Source organism: Diorhabda sublineata, chromosome X (assembly GCF_026230105.1).
Source record: "Diorhabda sublineata isolate icDioSubl1.1 chromosome X, icDioSubl1.1, whole genome shotgun sequence".
Classification (NCBI taxonomy): Eukaryota; Metazoa; Arthropoda; class Insecta; order Coleoptera; family Chrysomelidae; genus Diorhabda; species Diorhabda sublineata.
The window spans coordinates 29,237,172-29,255,566 of NC_079485.1; positions in this window are offsets into that span (position 1 = coordinate 29,237,172).

Sequence of the window (18,395 nt, forward strand, 5' to 3'; positions counted from 1 at the left end):
GGATCTTGTTTATCAAAATTCAAAAGTACAGGCACTTAGCTATTAGAGGCCTAAGTATGAAACAAACAACAATTTGATGATCATGTATTCTGCGACTCAAACTGTTGTTTGTGACAAACTAAGGCACCCAATAAATGAGTACACATTTAGCTTTGAATCTTACACGCCAACTTTTTTGTAACTTTTCGAAAAATTAAAGTTTTGAAAAAAAATAGTATATAGGCTTAAATATGAAAAGAACATAACCTATATATACTATCCCAGTATTTATCAAATGATTTCAGTAAATATGAAATTATAATAAGTCTTTAAGCATTATTAATAATAAGAGTGTTTTATTGGTCTCAATTTGCAGACCCTTTGGTCGCATTAGCGCACGGAGGCTCTACAGAATTGAAGAAACCTCCTGGCCGCTCTGGCTTGGAAGCAAGGATATTTCCGCATATTGATACAAGCTTGATAGTTGCAGAAAGTGTGTTAAGTGTTGCAATAGTCCTCCTACATTTGGAAATATTCCTGGGGTTACTATGATGAAAAGTTCAAGACTGTACATAATTTTTCGACGCTTTGGCTCACAGTTTGTGGGAAGTTATCCAATTCCGTGGTCTCGATTTGCGGAGTTTACCGGACGAACCATACAACTGGAGTAATGCATCGTGTTTATTCCTCAGCAGTTAACTGGCTCCAAATTTGTCCAGGTCATTGGCCATTTCACTACCTCTGCATCTAGAGCTCTACCGTTATTTCGCCAACTAATTGAGGGCTTTGTGGCAGAATTAGCTTTGATCTCTTTAAGGACAGGACAGTTTTTTATAAGGGTCAGTTTATAAAGATAAATTATAAAAGATATGCAGGTAAAAAATAGAGGGAACTTATGATAAAATATATAATAAATGAAATTTTAATTTAAATTTTTGAAAGCAAAGTAAAAGTCTAGAATAATAAAGAAACTTGATAATATAATTATTTCAGTATCAATTCCGTCCAAATTTAGGTAAATAAGCCAAGAGTTAACATTATTTTAACAATATTTTATAATTAACAACCACCCATTCAGGGTTTATTATAGGTATAATCATCGGATGGTTATCGAGAAATATTACAAAATAGTTATCGATTTGATAGAAGAGAATTTATAGAAAATATGTGGAACCCAACGATGGAAACGTATGATACTCATTATAGAAAGATGATATCATGTCATATGTGAAAAAGCGTGCAGAAATTCCATCATGGCACACAAGAAACTGTCTTTCACTCTTTAAAGGGAATAGAGATAGCCCATAATTAAGAACGATCAACCACTTGCACAAAAAACTATAATTTTGAAATGGCTGTTATTAGGAGTAAGGTCTTTGACAGGTACCTTAATCATTTCTCGGGATTTCAGTAAACTCGCAATTAATTGACACAAAATTATCGTCCGTTTTTTTAAATTGCAGCCTCTATAAAGTTGCGATCTATCAGAAATGAAATGTATTGATGTTTTGAATAGAAATCTAAGGGTTAATATATAAATTTCACATTCTTGTAATTAATATAGGTATAATAAAGATGAATTTTAATAAACTTGATTGTTTCACTTTTTAAATAGTCTATTTATTAGGATCTAAATCTATCAGAATAAAAAGAAAGGAGAGGCATAAGTCTGTCAACGCTATCGCAAAGGATTAAAGCGAATCATTCGTGCTTCAGACGATAGGGAATAATGCAGCCGCAGCTATACTAACTCGCCTCCCAATTACCCGCTTTCCGATTAAACTGGACTGGAGCTCCCTTCTCGTCTTCTTCGGGCCATTTGGTCGTCCGTTTTTCTTCCTTTATCGGTCAGGATAGCACAACAATCATAAAACAATTACCACAACTCCAACCCTACAGAGGAGCAACTCCTACATCAGAGCAAATTCCAATGAGCCTTCGTCTCTATATAACATTGCCTTTTTCTACCCAAATACACTCATCTAATTCCTCTCTTTCAGACATTTGTGTTTGTGTAATGATAACAGGTGCTCGTTGAATAAACGTTTTCAGAATGAATAACCGATAGAAGTTCAGGCTTCAGGAAAGCGTGTTGTGTACGGGAGTACCTTAATGTTCATTTTGGAGAATGGATATGCAGACGAGGATTCGTAGAGTGGCCTGATACCCTGTGATATCATCTAGTAGAGCCTATTGAAGGAATCGCCTTTTTGCAAGAGGACCACGCATCCTTCCCGACCTTCGATCTGCAATTGAAGAATTTTAAACTCTTCGCCGGATCTACCTTTCCATCGAAACTTTGCCATAAATGCATTGATCAAATTAAGCATCAAAATTTAAACTTTTACAGTAATCCTTTTCTAATTTCTTCCAATACTTTCATTTTGACGCTGCATTTTTTTCTTAGTGCCAACTTGTTACCTGACATTTGCCGACTTCTGTATATACACGGTAGACAATAATAAAGTATTAAAGATTATTTATACAAAATTTTATCAATTTCAGTTTACATGAAATCGTTCTAAACGGTTTTATTTGCGTAAGCTATTCAACTGTTTGTTTAAAAGGGCGCGAAAGCATAGGGCGTAAATGTGTCAAATTGTGGGGTAGTACGTTAATTACCCTATATCATGAATTGGAAATGAGTTGTCCTCCAGCATTAGCAATCAGATTTACGCACCTGCGTTCAACACGTATACACGTATATACCCGGAGAGACATCACCGATTCCGATATGTGGAGCACATTCATGGCGAAATCCCACGGTTCGTACCACCCAGCATACTACGTAAAAACTCTTGCTCGATTCGACATACTATATAAAACAAAATTTGTAACAAGAAGTCTTTATTCTAGACTAAAAATAATTGTTTCTTAATTGTCAAATGACATGAATAATGTAATAATTTGTCATTCAGTTATCATTTGCTTTTCTATGCAGAAGTAGAATATAATGTCATTGAAATACGTGTGTTTGCAGGAGAGATCTCATTCAAAAATGATCCAGATGTAGTGAAAACAAAGCAGACTGAATTCAATGTGTTGATTATCACAATATTGTGTGCTCGGTCATTGTAAAGAGAATTCTGATTTCTAAAAATTCTTTATTACTCCTTTCCAGGGTGACTATTTTACAAGCGATAAAACAAATGACAATGTAAAAAAATTCGGTCGAATTAATGGACAACAAATTATGATGAAAATTCGACCCAAAAAGTGATAAATACGAAAGCATTTTTTATATTGTTGAATTAGCTAATCTTCAATTTTATCAAAGTATGTTTGTTAAGTTAGTTCCCGTTTTTAAAATGTGTAAAATTCTCCCATGGCTACTGAATATTTGAGAAGACATTTGATACTAATTGCCAACTCACGCATAAACAATATAAGATTCATAACCGTGTAAAAAACGGTTTCATCCTTTATGAAACTTTTTGTACTTATTTGAGATGGAGTAATTTTGTGCTTAATTAATTTTCATACCTCGACCAACTAACAGTTAAACTGATACTATTAAGATACTATAAAGATGCTCTTTGAATTACAATCCCAGGTAAGTTACCCGATGATTTAGCATAAGGTTGTTTTTTTATGGATAACAATCGACTAAAAAGAAAGTATTGTTATATTTCTGGATGCTGCTGGTATAGAATAAAAGGAGTTAATATAAATTGCGTGATACATGCGATAGAAATTGTTACAGCGGCCGCATCAGAGATAATGTGGACGTGATGAAAATTTTGTATTGTATGTATTAATAAAAAGGGTTGCACATTAGTCCTGAACAATGGAAAAAAAGCTCAAACCCCATTTTTTCACTGATGCGGAACAGAGATGAACTCAGCAAAATTTATATTGATTTATAAATTCTGTTTGACAGCTACACTACATTGCTCAAAATCGAACCAAACGTATTAGGCAAGTTCGTCAACTGACAATTCTCACTTCTAAATCATCCGTATATAAAAATTATTATCGTTTTATGAAACTCGAAACAGCGGTGTACGTATATTATCTTGTAATTAAAAAAATCTAGTCTAAACCCATCTATTATAAATATAAAGGGACGTATTCGCTCATATCCCAACGAATTGTTGAATAGTTTTTTCTCTATCGATCTTATCGTCTATGGCTTATGTCACCAGCGTATGAAGAGAATTTATAAAGAAATATGGGGCATACAGAGCAATCATATTGGACATATCGTAGGCTTTCGACAGAGTTTGACATGCCAACCTTCTAAATAAGTCGAAGACCGATCCATTAAGGTCGCTATCGATGGACAAACCTTAGAAAGGTTTGGGATCAACGCTGTTTCTCGAGAAAGTGAAGCGAGATTTCCAACGCCTAGATCTCAATAAAGCTACGCTGCTCGTAGAGCTTCGGTAAGCGCGACCCAATTTAATCCTACGTTTTGTATATATAGTTTTTTTGGTATATTTGTATATATATGCTACCTCTTCGCCATCCTCGACTAAAGCACCCATACGGACTTTTTTACCTGACCATAAACCTTCATACAGTAAATTCCTAGATTAATGTGATTGAAATGATTAATAGAAAATGATAAGTTGTACTATATCTAGAAGAATTTTATGATACGGTTCTGGGTTCAAACGAAAACATACTTTAGTAGGATGACGGACAAGCTCTTCAGTTCTTTCCCGGATGTTGTTCGCTATTACTTACTCCCTATTGATCTACGATGACTATGTGAATATTAAAAACGGGAGGGTTTCAAAAAATAAGATGTCTTACTTACAGCATTGTCCGCTTTCATCCGCAAATGGAATTCCCTCTTCATATATCACTTACGCACATTGAATACGTAGATATATCCAAGATCTTATTGATAAGCTATCAGCTCTTTCTGGACAGAAACGTTACAAGAGCTGAATTTTAAAGAATGTATATCCAAGAGCCAGAAATAAGACGATTTTTTCTTGTCACTTTAATTTTAAGTGTCAGGAACCTATTATAAACATCTAATAATTTATTTTGAAAATAGCTCTTAGTAAAACCTTTCTTTGGGTTTTTCCCAAGCAAGAATTTTGCCATGGATCTGGATATACGTGGCCTGTCCGGAAAATACGTATAAAAGTTGAATAACTTCAATTTACAGGACGCCGACGCCGCCAGATTGCATTGCTGCTGGTGCCAATCCCATCAAAGCAACGTTTAAGTAGAAGTAAACTGCTGAGAGTCACCCTTTTGCATTGATTGAGGAACAGCGCATCAACATAAAGTTTCTTGCAAAGCTAAGACAAGAGTGGCCGTGAGATTTTTCAGTGTTTTGAAACAAATTTATGGAGACAATTCTCTGAACGAACCAACTATGAACAGGTGGTTAAAAAGGAGACTCTCACCCAGGGCGCTCGTCGATATAGAGTTCTGTCAATCCCCAAAATAATCGTTAACGACATTTAGAGACAAAAACTTAGAATGAAGAAATTGTGTGCGAAAATCGCACCGAAACTCCAGAACAAAAAGCAAAGAGGGTAGAGGCCAAGGAAGTCCGAAAATCAACGTGTTGATATAATCTGATACTGCCACATAAATATCCCACGTGCTCCACATCTTGTAGCATCAAATCTCCACTATTAAAACCATTCCGATAATGTCTTAACAATACATGGGTGAATAATTAAAGGTAAAACTTCACTCATTGACATTACTCTGTAGTAGTCTTAAGCTTTCACGTCCATTTGAATTTTTGTTATGTATCATTAAAAAAAACGAATTATTGAGTAAACCTACGTGGTCGTAAGTTGGTCAGGAAGAGAAATTTAGTGATTGTGTTTGGGTGAATCTGCGACGACATAAAGCAGAAGAGATGTGTTGTAAGAAATCGAGTATAGTGAGAAATATAGTAGAAGATGAAGATTGTCACAGTGGTTGCCCAAATTTGCATACAATGCAGTGACATGTCGTAATGGGAAGTGCTGTTCCGCCGTATTGCGGACGACTGTATGCTTCTTGAACACAATTTTCTATTAATCACTGTTACGATCCGTTAATTAAAAAGTTCATCCACATATCTCGAGCTAATCTCTACTCTGCACTGCACTTTTCTTTTTTTTATTTTAATTTGAATTGACATTCTTTTTTGCTACGGTGTATTTAACTTGCTACGGAATATACGTCCATTCACAAACCATTGTTTTCCTATAAAATCCTTACGGAAATATTCACTTTCCCCTATGGTTTATGTAATAAGAAACACCAAATAGAATTTGGTTCGAAGAACATAACAAGTACAAAATAAAGAGCTGTGATTAACTATACAAAGGGGTATATTCAAAATGAGATAAAAACTAAACAGAATGACAAATAGGCTATAGAATTAATAACACTTGAAAAACTTGGAACCTTCGGACGAACTGATGAAGGTGAATCACCTTTTAAGAAGTTAACATCAAAGAATTTATCTTTTTGATCAGCTTCTTCATTCTGACAACTCTTATTAACGTTGACAGGTGTATTCGTAGTTGTTCGAACGAAATAAACCAGATCGAGATGAATCTCATGCTTCTAGGAAACTATAATGAAAAGGTCTATTGAATGGATCAACAACAATCCACGAATAGGTTTTCCAGATAATGCAACGTGTAGATTCTGTTACATAAAGCAGGGAGCATCTAGCTACCTTCTTTCGAAATGTGAGATCTTTACAACTGGAAGGGTATGAAATAAAAGACACTGAGTAGCCCCCAAGAAAAGGAGGTACAAAAGATCTTTAAGGTAGCAGATTATATGACACCCTAAATACATCTAATAAGTTTGAATTAAAAACATCGTCAGCTATATAAAATGAATTCGATTTAAACGTCACCTGAAGGTGACCAACTTATTTCCTAACCAGGGTAAGGGCATCGAAGCAATTTTTTTACATGTAAACTCAGCCAGATTTTAGGGTGCTATTTCAAAAACTAAAAAAGCTGAATTATATATTATAAAAATTTTCTAGCATTATGAATACTAATTTGAAAATCAAAAACAACTTTTGTAATAAATTGTAAAGAAGAAACACAGTACCTTACAAATTGCAACATTGTTAACAACGCTCTAATTTTTTTTATTCAATGTACTTCGTGAGAATATTTACAATCTATTTTCATTAAAACCATTTTATAGGTTGATGACACAGTCTTATGATCTTAAGACAAATATTTTCCATATTCGTTTAAGTTGTTTATCGATCGGTATTTACCAACTTGAGTAACGACATTTAATCTCAAAATTAACCTTCTTTTGATTTCATGCGCGAACATTTAAAGTATCGTCAAGCTAGCCGGCTGTTTATTTTAAAAGACTACAAAATTTTAAGTGGTTTAGAAGTTTGTAATAAAATAAATATAAATACCTTTTCATCAAGTATTTGAAAATTGCGATTCGCAATTTACGGAATTTATTTATTAGAATACACAAGCATAGTAAGAAATAACCCATATAGGATTTTACGATGGGCTCAGTATAGGCCCAGACTTGGGCCAAGTATGTACAACTCTGGCCCTAGCTTGGAAGCCGTTATTGGTCCAAACTTGGTGGGACTCTGGGATTACAACCATGTCCCTCGCTTGGTTTGCAAGCCTCGACCAGGCCTGTTTGCCTAGATAAACCCAAACCTGGTCTGCATCCCTGGGCCAGGCTGATTGTTTGTGAAAATAGATTTTTAATATATTGTTAATAAAATTATAGTTTTATGACATATGTTTATTAATGCACTCTACTAATTTATGTACATAAAAATATTAGTTACATAATTAAACATACAAAGAAGTGATACTATTTTTTATTGTCTTTTATGCATAAAAGAAAATTATTACTTTTAATGTCAAGATATCTATTATGGATAAGATATTAGTACAAAACTTCATATAGTTATTCAGCCTGGCTGACAATAGGATAGCCGATGTCGGGTTACCCAGAGTTCAGCCAGGCTTGTGGCATTTACATAATGCCACCTCATACCATAACAGAACCACCACCAAAGGGTGGGATGCATACACGAAGTTAACAAAAATGCTAAAATGAATCTGGTTCGAACGTTGATCTTTCCAATCTTTTCGTAGGGCTTAGAACCGTGAAAATCTTGTGCTACAGGAGATTGTTTAGAATACCAGGACAGCGATACTAGAAGAGTTAAGTGTATCCACAAGACTATTATCATTTTGCACGAAGAAGATGATGCAGTATTTTGCACACATAGCTAGAAGAATTGACAATATAAACATATTTATAGTAGAAAGTAAAGGGAAAAAGAAGTAGAGTTCGATTGCGTATGAGATGGTCTGATCAGATCAAACAAATCACAGACAAACCCCTTCATATATTGTTACTTCACACTGAATATCGATCCGAGCCGAAAGTCGAATTATGACGGTTTCGTCGACTTCGAAATAATTCCAGATGGTCCAGCTATCAATGCCTAGGTATACAGTGGACAGTTGATGCGAATGTATGAGGTTCTGACGGAGAGATAGGTTTAGTTAACTTAAAGCGGGTTTTCTAACAAAAAGATAATGCTAAATCACTTATTGCGAAAGTTGCACAGAATGAGATCGAAGAACTTGGTGTTATTGAACTCCTAACATATCCAGCAGTTAGTGGGAACTTTGCATCGTCAGATTATTGTTAATTCAAATCCATGGCGAAATTCTTGAAAAAATTTTCTTCCAAAAAAGATGTTGAAAATGCAGTTTGGATCTACGCTGACATAATGGTTTCACAAAGGTTCCAAACGCCACATAATAGGGGGGCTATCCTCCAAATATTACACGTTCCTTTTTGTGTGATTATTCATTTAAGTAGACATTCCAAAGAAATCACGACTATCATGACTGAGGAAACAAGCAAAGAGAGGTTGTAAGGTAATATTTCTAATCGATTTATGAAGAAAACTTTCAACTCATCAAAAGTTCTCAATATTTACAATGTTCCTCAGTCGAAATTTTATTTCTAATTAAAAAAAATTACATAATACTAAAAAACTTCAAAGTAACAAAACTGAATGTCATTTTCTCGGAAATGTTGAACAAAGTCGATGTCGTGTAAAAGACATTAATCACATTTGTGGACAATAAAATGTGGATCGAAGCATAGGACACTGTAAACGAGCCGCGACACTTGAAAATACTCGAAGAATCTCATTTTTTTATTCGTTTGGTGACAGTTTCTAGTACACTGTTAAAAATTTCTTCAAAAAAATAACACGATATGAAGAAAAAGTTACATAATTGTAATAATAATGGATTTGTGGAAAGTTATAAAGTGTATGACGAACAATTGAATCATATAATCAGCCTCATTTTGCTAATTTTATTACATTCACCTATACTGACAAATGCGGCATTAACAAGGCTCTAAACATGGGAAAAAAGTATGAAAGAAAAATCAAAATAGTTCACTAGATGGCCTGATAAAGAATTGAACCGATGAACGGTAAATATAATAAAATAGCACTGGGTAGACACAAGTTATTGAATGACAATCTGTCTTGAAAAAAGGAGTTAGACAGATCTCTTATAGAGATTTCAATAGTACCAAACCGAAACAATGTTGCTAGCAGCTATACGAAACTATAAAAACATAGTCTATAGAGATTTTCATTGTATAGAATCAAAATATATATTATTTTTGGACTGTGGCACAAATTACTTGCTAAAATTTACAGTGTCCCCACATTTTTTACGATGTACACCTGAAACACGACAACAACCGTCCGAGACTGTCGTTGTCACAAGTCAGCCCCGTAGGGCGCCCACCCCCTGGTGCCGTTAGATGCAAGGTGCCGCCTGACAAAGGACCTTCGATGCAAAATGCCTTTTTATTTTATAATTTGTGACGCCCAAATTATTAATTTGATTTCGCTCTTTTAAAGTCTGCTTGCCGGTTTCTGATGGGAATCGAGAAAGGTATCAGATCAGAATGCATTAGTGAATGACAAAATGGCAACCATTAGCTTTTCAAAAGAAAAATTTTAGTTAGATATTCTTTCCATTAAAGTAACTAGTGTACAAGTACGGAATCAGGCAAGTTTTAAATACATCTTTACATAGTATGTGACTCTAAATATATTTAGATTTCTAATAAGGTTTCGAAAATGGAAGAAAATCATTTAATATCAACCAATTCTCTTAATTCATACATTTTTTTCATATACAGTGGGTGATCAGATAACGAACTAACGAAAATCTCTTGAACAGGTATACAGTAGGCAGAATTCTAGCTAAGATATATATCATCAAGAAGACTCAAGCCGCAAAGAAGTGCATCCATGAAAAATGGAGAGTTTGCTTTTAGTTTGGATGAATGAAGGGAAGGTGAATAAACCTGTAACTAATAAGACAATCGTTCAAGAGAAGGCTATATAAATTTAAACTCCAGGTTTGTCATCCGAATATCTAGAACTCAATACTACCACTGATAAGTTTAAAAAGAGATTCTGCATGGGGGCTACCATCTTGAATCGAACAAAGACAGAGTTCATGTTTTTGCTTAATTCGACTTCAATTGTTTTCAAGTTTTTCAAGTCAAAACTGTCATATTGGTTGGTGTTTTTAAACTAAATCAAGCCAAAACATACAGTTGATTATGGTTTTTATGAAAATAGTGGCACGCAATATCAAGTTATGTCCTAAATTGACTTTTCGAGTACAAATAGAGTAGTTCGTTTTATATTTTATATCTATAGAACATTTAAACCTAAAACTCTCCAAAAAATGAATATATATAAGTAAACCAAAAGGACAATTACTTTTTTAAATTGAACTGCTATGATTACAATAAAATAAGTAATAACACAGAAAATTAAGGAGCCCTCGTATAGTTATTAGTAGTTTTTCAAATATTATGCCAAATGTTGTAGATTACATATTCAAAATCAATTTTTCAAATCTGATTAGTCTATTGAAAAGACCATATAGATTTACGTCAAATCTTACTGACATTCTAAATATCGATTTACGGATCCTGAACAAATCTAGAGCGGGAATTAAAAACATGTTTTATAAAATTAACACCTTTCACCCTCCGATTTTTTTTCATGCGGCTTTTAACCCAAAAATAACGTGCATTCACCTTTTATAACATCACATGCCGTGTAAGTTATGATTATGAATTACTGCTAGTATGGAAGTAAAGAAGGTGAATGAAAAAACAAAACCACCACTATCTGTAATTGACACCTTGTTGTTGCTTGAAAAATTTTCAACTCGTTACATATGCCCCCTAAGTCTCAACCGAGTCGCTAATAATTGGAAGTGCCTCTAACTAGAATGCGTCCCGCAGTGGCGTAACAAAATCTGAGACCCACAGCATATTATTTATTGTCAGTGTAAGAACTTACTTCTTGTAACTATATACAAGGAATAAAGCAAGTCATATAACCATAAATAAGTTATAGGTTAGTTTTATAGACATGTCGTAGGTCAATAGACAAGTTGGGATTTTAGCTATTATCCCAGGATAATGGGCAATTCTCCCGGAGTATTAGCTATTAACATAATAGAAATTATTGTAGATATTCTATTATCCGAATTTTAGCTAAAGTCTCAGGAGAGAATTATAATATTTGCCTCCTCTCGTACTTGCTTTCCTTATTTCATATTTTGTATGTTTCTTTACATGTATAAATAATTCAGCTGTACTTGTCTTCTAGACTCTTATCTTCAATATTCTTCACTCGATCCTCTGCTACTTCGCTACAATCAATCCTTCTTATCTCTCTACCTGAATTCTTATAGCTATTTTTTCTTTGGGCGCCCTCTTTATCTTTTCTCTTCTTCTCCTTCCAGCACCATTCTCACAATGATTAGCTGTGACAATCAGGTATTGTGTATTGTTCTTTATTCTTGTATATCTTTTAGTTCTCTGTCCATATATCTTCTCCAGATATCTTTAACCATTTTGATACCGCCATATATTTCAGTGAAGATTTATAATAGTTGCAGAGTCATACGATTATTTACTATCATATCCTCCATTTTGTAAATAGATAAAAGTATATTTATCCTTATATATCTACCTTTATATATTTATCTTATTACTTATTCATTGTTTCTTATAGCAAATTTGCTATTACGAGAGTTGTCTTTTACGCTTTTACAAAAAAAGAAACAGAAACTAACAACTTTGAATTAAAATGTTTCATTGCTATTAGAAATATTCGCCCTTAAGGTCGCATAAGCTGAAACCAATTCTGGACACATTTTTTCCACTGTGAAGCTGAAAATTATGGTTTTTAAATCCTCAATAGATTTGACAATGGGGAAAGTGAAAAAGTTCTTAGGTAATAAATCGGGAGAATATGAGTAGTGACATTTATTAGATGTTCTTCCTGATCAAATATTCAATCGTTTGACGTGCTTTATGATAGCTGGCATGAGGAATTCATCAAGAATTATTTCGCACGTAAATGCTTATGCTTAGGGACACCTCTATCTCTCTATAAGTCACTAGTCGATTTTTAATCATTTTTCGATGTTTCTCGGAGTGACAGCCGATTTTGGGCGACCTTCCTGACATTCATCACTGACGGACACAAGACGAAATTCTACAAACTAATTGTAAGACGTTGTTTTGTTAAGAAAAGTTTCACGAAACGATTCTATGCATCGTTGTTAAGCAAGGCCTTCACCTTTTGCACAAACTTGCTCGACAAGTTACTCAGTCATCTCTGAATTGCCACTGGCTTCGCAATAACAAACGTTATTGTAAATACAGTCTTGCCAAAACTCATTAACGCCACCTATTGTTCGATTGTAAAAACTTGATAGGCAATCCTCGTATAAATATTCTAGCTACATATGATGGGTTTAAAAAGGACATTTCCACGATATTCTTCAAAAAATCGAACAAGGATCTGTTATTGCTTTGGATAACCCTCCATACCATAGTCACCAAATGAAGAGAAGCCCATATACAGGAATAACTTGAAACCGAGCAAACAAATATAAGATGACGCTTCCGAAGCTGATATTAATTGTGAAACACGAATCAAAACAAATAATATAATAAAAGCTCCCACAAAAATGTTAATATTAATTCTCATAATTAAATGTTGAAAATATTCCAGATTTTTTTCCCACAATTAATTCACATAAAGAATATTTTCAGTAATCCCCTCGTATAAATATATAATGTGCAATTGGAGGGTTGCGGAAAAGAGATAAAGTACATGTGAATGAACTTATGATTACCGGTATAGGTGGGACGCCACTGTATCAGAGGCAAAGCAGAAGAGCTGAATATTGCCTGGGAAGGAATCTCAATTAGAATTTAGAGAGATGGGATCTAAGTAAAAGAGTGATGCATCTACAGAGGACGCAACAGCACTTGGGGGCGGTGGCGGTATAGGTCCCGAGGTCGAGGCCGGGTGGTGGCAAGTGACAGGCACGCAGGTCTCTCGATCCGCCCTCTCTGACGGCACGGAATTAGTTTGCGGCATCGACATGGTAAAGCTTTTGCTTTACCTGGGCCAGGACCAGAGATGCTGCTCATATTATATATATATTCGAATAATCTAGTGCCTCTGAAAATAAAAAATTGATAGTATACTGCCTATTTTTCAAATTCAAATCGTTTTAATACAACTGTCTTTATTTGCTACTATCAAATAGAAATTTCAAGCAATATAAAATAAAATATGATATTTCGTTTTTTGTATTATAATTATTTTTCATATTTCTGTATGTGACTTGAAATAATTGTGAGTAGTATTAGATATTAATGTTGTTTGAACCATTTATAGCAACATTCATCTACAAATGTTATTGATCTTTCATCTATTATCACAGAAAGTATGTTCAAATTACCTTTTTCGTTCTCATAATTCGATTTCTTCATGAAATATTGGATTACGAGAAATAAGTCTATTTTAAATTGAATAACTAGAAAATTATACTTAGGTTTCAATAGTACAATTTGAAAAATTATAAATTCCGTTTTAGTCGCTTAATAAAAAGTCTCTATATTCACCTGTCGATAAAACATTGTTTCTATCAGGTTTCATGACAAAATACTGTCAAATGTTCATACATAATAGTAAACATACTATCTTCTGATATCTTTTCTCTAGCAGCTATCTCACGCAATTTCAATTTACGATTAGATATAACTAATTTGTGGAGTTTTTTGATGTTTTCTGGAGTAACCATTGCTGAGCCTTGAAAAGAGGACTATCGTGAAACAGCACCGTCCCACAAGTTGCTTTTGATTCTCGAGGTTTCGGTCGCTAAAGATCTTCTATTTTGGTCACATCCACCATACTAAACAGATTTAGCACCATTCGATTTCTGTCTTTTCCCAAAAAAGATAAGAAAAGGTGCTAAAAAGGAAGACCGCGACAGGTGTTACCGTGAATTATTACCTAACAAATAGACTTAGACTTAGGACGTGTCAAATCCATCCTTTTACTCGAAATGTAATGTTATGACACTTTTTTCTACGAATAGTGAGTACAACTAACTCTTTCAAAATATCTTCAAATAAAAGATAAAACTTATATTTCCAATTAAAATTTTTAAACAACTTTTTTTGTTTCGAATGATTTATTAACATTAAATGCGTAGATTCTAAAAAGTTATTTCCAACATCTCATAAAATATACGAATTCCCATCGTACTAAATCGTGTGTCGTCTGTTACTCATTGTCTCGACCGAAGATCGAAAGATCATTAAGGGCCAGCACGGCGGTCACCATCCTCAACGGACACTGGGGGACTCGAACTCGATATAAAATAACTAATATAACAAGACCAGGCCATTATTCAACTATTTTCTCTACTGTCTCTGCTTTAATTACTGACTAGTCGAAACAACATGCGAATACTCCTCTTAATAATCGAACGGATTGAGATTTTATCCAAGTATTCTTGTACCTACCCAACGACTATTTTACTTTTTCTTTACGGGCCAAAGTTATAGGCCAGTAATGTCATTTTCGATTTAAGATTCTTCAGTGATAAAAGATTTTTTAATTGTTAGTTTATGAAGTCTATAATTTATTTTTTCATAAATACATAATACATACGTCTTAAAGAGTACAATGATTTTTATTTGTATATTTTATTACCTTAGATAATTTTGTGTTGAGTATTCTGTCAAAGGTGAACTATCATTAAGAAGTGTGAAGCGTCATCGTCATTTTGCAATAATTATTTATGTAACTAGTGGGTAAAGTAACCTTTTCTTGACTAATGTTTGTCACAATCACATGAGTCGAAAAAAGGCCTTTACGCACGAATTGCATACAATATTTTATCAACTAGCAAAAATTTTATCTAAATACAGAAGTTTAATTGTAATTTTCCTATATTCAATCAGAATTAGAACAAATGAACAAAACAACAGACGAATTAGTGGCATGTATAAATACTGCCTAAAAATAATTGTTACTACATTAGTAGAACAATAGAAAATGTATTCAGCGCGACTTGAACCTGGAACTTCCCGTATGTGAGTCTCGTAATCTACCCACTACACTACGAAGACCTTAATAATACGTTTTCTATGCACTACAACTCAAAGTATGTTTCTTTACGCACTAGTGCGTAAAGTTTTACGAAACTGTGTCTAAGATATTTTGTAAAACATACTTATATAAATGTTCAAATTTAAATTTATAGTAGTTTTCAACATTGAATAATAGGACAATAGACAAAGTTGATGATTTCCATTAACATTGGCGTGACTTTTCTGAGAAACATGCAATAAGAACATTTTCCGTGTAATTTTTGATTTTTTAAATTTTACACTAATGCAAAAAATCGCCATATGACTTTATGTATGTTTTTCTTGACTTCTCCGGAAGCAGGTTTTGAGTTATATATAACGGCTTCTACTGTTATAAACCAAATATAGTCGGAGATATAGATACTGTTATCTGGGTATGAAATTGGTCAACGATGTCAACTAGACTTCTTTGACTGAGTAGATTCGATTGTCATCTCCTTGGTTACCCATTATTCGAGGAATGAGCAAGCCTTGATGGTTCCTCTTTTTGTCATTCTATTTACTTCTAAATATCCAATGGACAATTTTGATGTTCAATTGAATATAAATGTTTATGATCTTTTTCATTTTGATGTCTGCTTTGGTAGGCAGTAAATGTTTCTTGGGTGTCCTCAAGGATCAGTAGTTTGGTCTTGGCTCCTAATTGGATCTTAAATCGATGTTTCCTGCTAGAGAACTTCAGTCAAAAATCATCAAATAACTGTTTAATAGAGGATGAAAAGGGCAAATAGATGGTGTGTGCTATCGAAGAGCATGGGTTTGTATTTACATGATCAGATATGATTGTAATTTTAATATACAGAAGAATCTAAGCAAGGGACTTTTTGTACAGGATTTTTCTGCAAAAAGAGAAGTAGAAAAGTTCATATGAAACTTCGTAGTGACACACTTGGCAATTAATTTTGAATGAAATTGTGTTTTCGTTTAAAATTCTACTAGGTTCATTAATACAGTTGTATTTTGTTTATAAGGTATCGAAACGTGTTATTTCAATTGTGTTTTCTAGTTAACCATAACATTGAGTTACGTGATCATATTGTAACCATTAGTCAGGTCAAATTTAGTACTACCAATACTTAAGATTAAAATAATCATTAATAGAATGTCTCTAAAATAATTTAGAATATGACAAAAGCTTGTCATTTGATTTTTATACAAAGTTTTGAAATATTAAGTCTATCTACCTGTTTGCAGAAATAGTTTGCTTTGCTGCATTTAAATAGCGTCAATAAAAAATTCCCTAACACATAAGGAAGAGTCGTTTTTTTATGAAGATTCAAATTTTATCACAATCTAATAATCCTTCAGCTTTTAGTATAATCAAACCAGCTAGTAACAGTTTCACCTTGTATCATTTAATAATATAATAAAATATTAATCTTTAAAAAGTTTTCAGAATTATTGAGACGTTGCACTACTTTTTGAACACACTGTATATGTTATATAAAACTCGAAACTTTTGGTAAAATCAAATCTCAACAGAAAAAATTTTTAAATCATTGTGCGAGGGTAGTTTGAATATAAACCAGAATTTAGCTATAAAAAAATTTAGTATCAAGTTAAAGAGGTGAAATTTTTTACAGTTTTTTTAGGAAGTCCCGTCACAATTTGTCACCTCTACGAAAGCTTTTTCATAAAAATTTCTCGGCTTGTCACGTAACTATTCATGCATGAAACATTGGTTTCTAATCGCAGACCGCCAAATACCTCCTTCAATGGTCCATGTAAATAGTAGTCCCATGGCGACAAATCGGGACTATAAGTAGGTTGTTCCAGTGATTTCCAACCCAATTCGTTCAACGTTTCCATCGTAAGCCGAACTGTATGCTTTGTCTTGCAGTAATACCGCACTACGAATTGGAATATCGCGTCGTTTTGATCTGTAGAGAGGTTTCACCGTGATTTTTAGGAGGTTACTATAATACTGCATGTTTACGGTTCGTTATTCAGTAAGAAAATCAACCTCAATCACTTCTCTCATTTTCCACGAGACCTTCGCCGCTGACAGTGTAACCTTTGCTTTAACTGGCGCTTCTTCTGTTTTCCTCCACTCCATAGACGCGCGTTTACTCTCCGGAATGTAGTTGTGTATCCAAGTCTCGTCTGTTGTGAATATTTAAAGCAATAAATTTTATCTTTGCTCTTCATACCGCTGCAGGAGACGGGTGCAAACTTCCCAGCGTGTGAATTTTTGCTCAAAATTCAGAAGTCTTGGCTGATATTTTGCGGTAATCGAGCCGTTCATGAGTTATTTGCTAAACCCTATTTACGCTGATGCCCAATTTTTCTGCTATATCGCAAATAGTACCTCGTCAGTGTCCCAACAGCGCTGACGTTCTCATCGGTAAAACTTATAGTGTACTATTCATATACCTGAGTCTTTGAGAGGATTTTACATTATCATTGACCAAAAAACAAATAATTATAACAGACACTAAAGTGCACTAAAAAACGAGACCAAATTGTTCTCGTTTTCATTCAAAAATTCCGGTATATATTTAAACCACCCTCGTATATTGAATAAAAAAGGAGGATAAGGAGGAATTGATAAAGCGAATGAATATGAAAAAATCATGACGAAAATTAAAAACCATAAATAGAAAATATTGAAATTTATAAAATAGGAAATGAAAACTTCCGAATCTATATATCAGTTCATAAAATTATAATAAAACTACAATTATTTTTATGAATAACTGGGCTATTACAAGATACTTAACGAGTGTGTCTCTTTGTAGCGGCTGCTTACATTTATTTATGCATAAATGTAAGATAAAACTGACCCATAAATTACTTTGCAACTGCTACAAATTGTACAACTTTGTTATTATGTCAATTTAAATACAATAAGTTATAAATAAGAACTCTATTTGTATTTGAGCTCAAATATACAAACATATTGA